The sequence below is a fragment of the Camelina sativa genome, chromosome 12, assembly GCF_030686135.1.
Source record: "Camelina sativa cultivar CO46 ecotype springtype chromosome 12, ASM3068613v1".
In the NCBI taxonomy this organism is placed as follows: Eukaryota; Viridiplantae; Streptophyta; class Magnoliopsida; order Brassicales; family Brassicaceae; genus Camelina; species Camelina sativa.
Genome location: NC_141891.1, coordinates 28,107,488 through 28,114,108, shown reverse-complemented (window position 1 = coordinate 28,114,108; position 6,621 = coordinate 28,107,488). Strand labels below are relative to the sequence as shown.

General features: G+C 47.5%; 1 non-coding gene across 1 annotated transcript; it reads left to right on the top strand.

Annotated features, from left to right (window-relative positions):
- The first annotated feature begins 6,173 nt into the window (after positions 1 to 6,173).
- LOC147930976 (small nucleolar RNA R71) lies at positions 6,174 to 6,280 on the top strand. The gene has a single exon (XR_015576755.1). It is a non-coding gene; the product is annotated as a small nucleolar RNA R71 (small nucleolar RNA).
- Positions 6,281 to 6,621: the final 341 nt, after the last annotated feature.

Below are 6,621 nucleotides of genomic sequence, written 5' to 3'. Positions count from 1 at the left end.
GATCCTCCTCTCGAGAACCCTCACTGGTCTCGCCTCCAATGTCATGTTAGGCTGAAGATCCTCAGGAATCTTAGCCAACACCTGCTCCCCCTCACGGAGACACTTCCGCAACATAGACACATGGAAAACCTTATGGAATGCACGCATCACCTCGGGTAACTCCAGCCTATATGCCACTGGTCCAACCCGCTCAATCACTCTTAATGGACCCATATACCTTGGACTCAACTTAGTCTCTGACAATAACCTGTTCGGACCCTGCAACATGGCCATCTTGAGGTACACTATGTCTCCTACCTGAAACTCAAGATCTCTCCTCCTCCTATCAGCATAACTCCTCTGCCTATCCTGAGCCTCCTTCATGTTCAGCTTGAGAACCCGAATCTTCTCTGAGGTCTCCTGAACAAAACTAGGACCAAACATGCTCCTCTACCCCACCTGAGTCCAGCATATTGGTGTACGACATGGTCTCCCATACAAAGCCTCATAGGGAGCCATCTTAATACTCGCCTGATAACTATTGTTGTAAGCAAACTCTACCAGGTTCAGGTGATCTGCCCAATGGCCACTCCAATTCAACACACACATCCTCAGCAAATCCTCCAGCGTCTGGATCGTCCTCTCAGACTGTCCATCTGTCTGGGGATGATAAGCTGTACTCATATGCACCTTAGTGCCCATCTCTGCCTGAAATGCCTTCCAGAACACCGAAGTGAAGTTAGAATCTCTGTCAGACATAATGCTCGCTGGCACCCCATGCAATCTGACTATCACTCTCACATACTTCTTAGCCAATACCGCTGCTCCATCAGTCTTCTTAATGGCCAGAAAATGTGCTGACTTAGTCAACCGGTCCACAATGACCCAAATAGCATCAAAGGTCCGTGACACTGGCAATCCTACCACAAAATCAATAGTGATCATATCCCACTTCCACTCAGGAATGGGTAGACTCTTCAGTAACCCGCCAGGAACCTGATGCTCAGCCTTCACTAGCTGACACACATCACACCTCGAAACCCAACTAGCCACATCCTTCTTCATCCCGACCAAATGATAGTACCTCTTGAGGTCACGGTACATCTTAGTCGCTCCTGGATGAATAGACAACTTGCTCGCATGAGCCTCTCTCAGAATCTCCTGCCTCAACTCCTCATCCTTGGGCACACTAACCCAACCGTGCACCAAAATAATACCTTTATCTGAGACCTGATACTCTGAATCCACATCCTTAGAGGCATTCACCAGCCCCAAATCCTTCTCCTGAGCCAACCTCACCCTACTCAGAAGATCTGCTCTATCTACTGCTTCCAAACCCAACGGTTCCTATGAAACAGCACACAAGTTCAAAGCACTGATCTCCCCTACCAGAGACTCCATCTCCTGCTCCTGAGCCGAAGCTACCCTCTTCCAACTCAGAGCATCTGCAACCGTGTTAGCCTTACCCAGATGATAGGCTATCTCCAAATCATAATCTGCCACCAGCTCCATCTACCGCCTCTATCTCAAATTCAACTCAGGCTGAGTGAATATATACTTCAGGCTCTTATGATCTGTAAACACGTGTACCTTTGCACCATAAAGATAAGATCTTTAAATCTTCAGGGCAAAAACTACAGCACCCATCTCCAAATCATGAGTAGGATAGTTGCCTTCATGCACCCACAACTGCCGCGAAGCATAGGCAATCACCTTCCCATGCTGCATCAGAACACACCCCAAACCAACTCTAGATGCGTCTGTATAAACCACATAGGGTTCTCCCTGCTCAGGCAAAGCTAACACTGGCGCAGTAGTCAACATCTCCTTCAGGCTTGCAAAGCCTTCCTCACACTCTTCTGACCAAACAAAAGGAACATCCTTCCCTGTCAACTTAGTCATAGGACGTGCTCTGCTTGCAAACCCCTGCACAAATCTCCTGTAGTATCCTGCCAACCCAAGAAAACTCCTGATCTCTGTGGCATTCTGCGGTCTAGGCCAATCCCTAATAGCCTGAATCTTCTCCGGATCTACAGAAACCCTCTCTGCAGAAACAATATGACCCAGAAAGCCCATCTCATGCTGCCAAAAACTGCACTTGCTCAACTTAGCAAACAACTTCTACTCCCGCAGCTTCTCCATAACTGCCCTCAAATGCACTGCATGCTCCTCAGAACTCTTAGAATAAACCAGGATATCGTCGATGAAAATGATGACAGACACATCCAGAAACTCCTGAAACACGCTGTTCATCAATCTCATAAACGCTGCTGGCGCGTTAGTCAACCCGAAAGGCATCACCACAAACTCATAATGCCCATACCTAGTCCTGAAAGCAGTCTTCCTCACATCTGCCTCATCTATCGGTATCTGATGATACCCCGACGCCAGATCTACCTTAGAGAACCAAGTAGCACCCCTCAACTGATCCAACAACTCATCGATCCTAGAAAGAGGGTACTTGTTCTTCACAGTGACCCGGTTCAAACTCCGATAATCAATGCACAACCTGAAACTCCCATCCTTCTTCTTGACAAATAACACCGGCGCTCCCCACGGTGATACACTAGGATGGATGAGTCCCTTACTCAACAAATCCTCTAGCTGCTTCTTCAGCTCTGCCATCTCTGCTGGAGCCATCCTGTAAGGAGCCTTGGATAACGGCATCGTCCCCGGTTCCAGTTCAATGGTAAAAGGATCCGACCGAGATGGTGGTAATCCCTGCAAAGACTGAAACACATCCTCAAACTCCTCCACTACTGGAATACCGCTAACCGTAGACTTCCCCACTGACTCTGGCATAGATATAGTAACCAGATAAGCCTCACGGCCCTTCTCGATCATCTTCCCTGCCTGAATGGCTGAGATCACGAGACTCCCTAAAGTCGGTCTAATACCCTGAAAAACCAACTTCCCTCCTGAACGCTCAAACTCCACTGTACCCCGATGGCAATCCAAATGCACCCAATGTCGATGCAACCAATCCATCCCGAGAATAACATCATATAGCTCCACTGGATTGATAAGCAAATCCGCTGGCCACGACTCCCCTGCGATCTGAATATCAATTCCTCTAGCTCGTCCAATCACTCTCAAGAACTCACCTCCCGCAACCCTGACAACTCCTGCACGCTCTCCAGGATCCCCGCTGATCCCCGCACACTCTGCACACTCCGGAGTGATGAAGCTATGAGAAGCTCCAGAATCAAACATAACATGGGACTTAAATCCGCCCACCAACAAGGTCCTTACACAAACCTCATCTGTTGAGAACCTAACACATTATCACAGGAAACATATACAATCTGAACCTACTAAAATTCACAAAGTTTAAGTACCAGAAATTATACCTGTGATCGCCTCGGCACTAGTTCCACCAGTCTCTGCTGTTGTGTAAACCCGTGGCCCCTGCTCAATCCGTGCCACATGCTGACCTCCAGGCTGCACCTGCTGCAACGCTGCCACTGCTACCGGCTACAACTTGGGACATAAGGGCCTGATGTGCCCTGGCTCCCTGCAATGATAACATACTCGAGGTCATGCCGTCGGAGCACTCCTCTTGGGACAGCTAGCAATCTTATGATCCTTGCTCCCACACTTGAAACAACTCGCACCACCCTGCATCTGCCTAGCCTCCCACTTCCTCTTGGTTCCCTGTGCAGACCTACCGCCCTTGCTAGAACCACCCTGCTGCTGAGCCTTACTAGGCTGAACTGCTGGAGCTACCGCCACTGACTGTGCCCGGATATCCTCCTCAATCTCTGCTGCAGTCTCAACCAGCTCTGCATGCGTAGCATAACTCCGCCATCTACAGTGAACTCTCAAATCATCATGTAGAGCCCTCAAGAACCTCCTGATCTGAGCCTCCTCAGGCTCCATAGCCCGACCCCCATAACAAAAAAGTCGACTGAACTCCAAGTCCAGCTCTCGCACTGACCGCGTCCCCTGAGATAACTAAAGGAACTGCACCTCCAACCGGTCCAATGCCTCTCTAGGAAAATACTTGCGGTTGAACTCCAAGAGGAAGTCAGCCCAAGTCATCTCCCTCTGCACCCTCCTAGCAGCCACTGATCTCCACCATATCTGAGCATCACCAACCAAATGATGGACCCCTATGTCCACCCAAAACTCCTCAGGGCATCTCAGAGTATGGAAGTTACGTTCTACACTCGCCCTCCATGCATTCGCCACAGTAGGATGTACACCTCCTGAAAACTGCTTAGTACGAATACGGCCCATCTCTGTCAGCATGCTGAGATAACGAGAATGGACTCCCAAATCTGCAGTCACTGGCTGCCACTCCTCCGCCACCACTGGTGGCACTACCCGAGCCTGCGCCGGTACCGCTGGTGGTAACCGCGCTAAGACCTCTGCTAGCAAAGCCGTAACGTCAGTACCAGGGACTCCACCCGCTGGGACTCCCACACCCGGGACCCTAGCATCACTGGCCACTGGAGCATCAACACCACCCCCTCCTGCCACACTCACGGAATCCCCCGGAACATCCTGTGACTCGCCAACACCCTCAGCTGTCACACTCTTGTCCTCGGTCTCACTAACCACTGGGACAATGCCCCTACCATGACCACGTCCGCGTCCACGACCACGTCCACGTCCACGACCTCGACCAGCCACAGCATCCTCTCTAACCATCTGCACTACCATGAACAGAAGGCTAAGCAAACCAATCTTAACATAACCCAAAAACACAAAAAACACAAACTCACCGTGGAATCACACTGTAGGCTCGAAGAGGATGTTCTAGGACTCCATGCCACACACAATTGACTAACTCACATAATCAATCAAAGCATGCAAATCCCAAACATCTACAGCACAAAGCCTAGTGAACCCAAACCTAGAACCGTAAGGGCTCTGATACCAAAATGAAACGACCGACCTTTTTTTTTAAATAATAAATAGTAAATAATAATAAATATAAATAAACTACAACTAGTGGTCCCGTACCCACTAGCCACCTAGCCACAATCACAATCAACAGCGGAATAACAATACCATTAACAATATCCAAAAATAATCCAATAATAACCAATAACAATCCAATATCATAGCATAAGCAATATCCAAATACCAACAACAAGAAACATGAAACCAGCAACCTAGAAATGTTTCTAATGACTCAACTCGAGCAACCTAGCAATACCTGACAACATCCAATCGAGTCCGTAGAACATCCTCCTCTTCATTGCCTTGATTCCATGATCACACTTTGCCTTTACCTGCACCACAAACACATATTGAGATGCATGAGTATTTGATAAACACTCAGTGAGGCAATCCTCCCATCTACTGGGCTATACGCACAAGCAATAAGATCTCTACATGCCACAATCAACAATCAATAAAACAAACTAGGCAATGTACAAAGCATGCAACATCCGTCGTAGCTGAAAGAAGGGTGTCGACCGACACCAGATGGTGTCGATCGACACTGACAATCTGGTGTCGATTGACACTGACAATCTGGTGTCGACCGACACCAAACTGGTGTCGACCGACACCCTGCCCGACACTCCCGAAAACCCTAGTTTGTGTCGACCGACACCTCCACATGGTATCGATTGACACTCGCGAAAGTCCTGGGTCGTCCTCGCGTTGGTGTCGACCGACACCCCAACTGGTGTCTGAAACAAGTCTTTTTGGTATGGATGGTGAATGATGATGAATGTATGCAATGAGATATGAATGGATGGATGGTAAGGTGTTTCAATTCCCCTTATGCAGTTGCAGTATAAGAGGTGTCAATCCTAAATGAGTGTTTGTGAACTATTAAGATATGTATATGAATCTAAGTTAAGCCAAATGTAAAGATTGTTTGTCACTAACAATCCTATGATTAAAATGCAAAGTGTAGAAAGTAAACTACAAGAAATAAGAGCTAAATGCAAATAGAACAGAATGATTGCAGTAGTTATGAGCCAAGAATAGAAATAGAAACTATGCTAATGAACTAATGCAAGACAATAATGAACATGACAATGAGTAAATGAACAAGACAATAATGAACATAGTCCTCATTATAGTTGCCATCTGACTGAGCAAGATTCTCAACTAACTCCCAGCCTTCTTCCACATTCTTGTTGAGGAAGTTGCCATTAGAAGCTGTGTCAAGAAACATCCTGATCTTGGGAAGCACTCCTCTATACAATGTACTCAAGAGTGACTCATTGCTGAAGCCATGATGAGGACATTGAGTCTGAAATCCTTTGAACCTCTCCCAAGCTTCACAAAAGCTTTCATTGTTTCTTTGAGCAAACCCAGAAATTTCATTCCTCAATCTAGCAGTCCTTGCATTTGAGAAATTTTTTGCCAAGAAAGCCTTCTTGCAAGCATCCCATGTGGTTATTGCTCCAGTAGGAAGAGTCTTCTCTCAAAGGTGTGCCTTATCTCCAAGTGGGAATGGGAAGAGCCTCAACTTGAATCCATCTTCACTCACTCCATTGATCTTTGTAAGACCACAGATTCTGTCAAACTCATCAAGATGATCTAGTGGATCCTCCATTGGCAACCCATGGAACTTGTTGGCTTGAATCATGGAGATCAATCCACTTTTGATCTCAAAGTTGTTGTTTGGCACTGTTAGAGGCACAATACCAGCCCTTTGGTTGTGGGTGTTGGGTG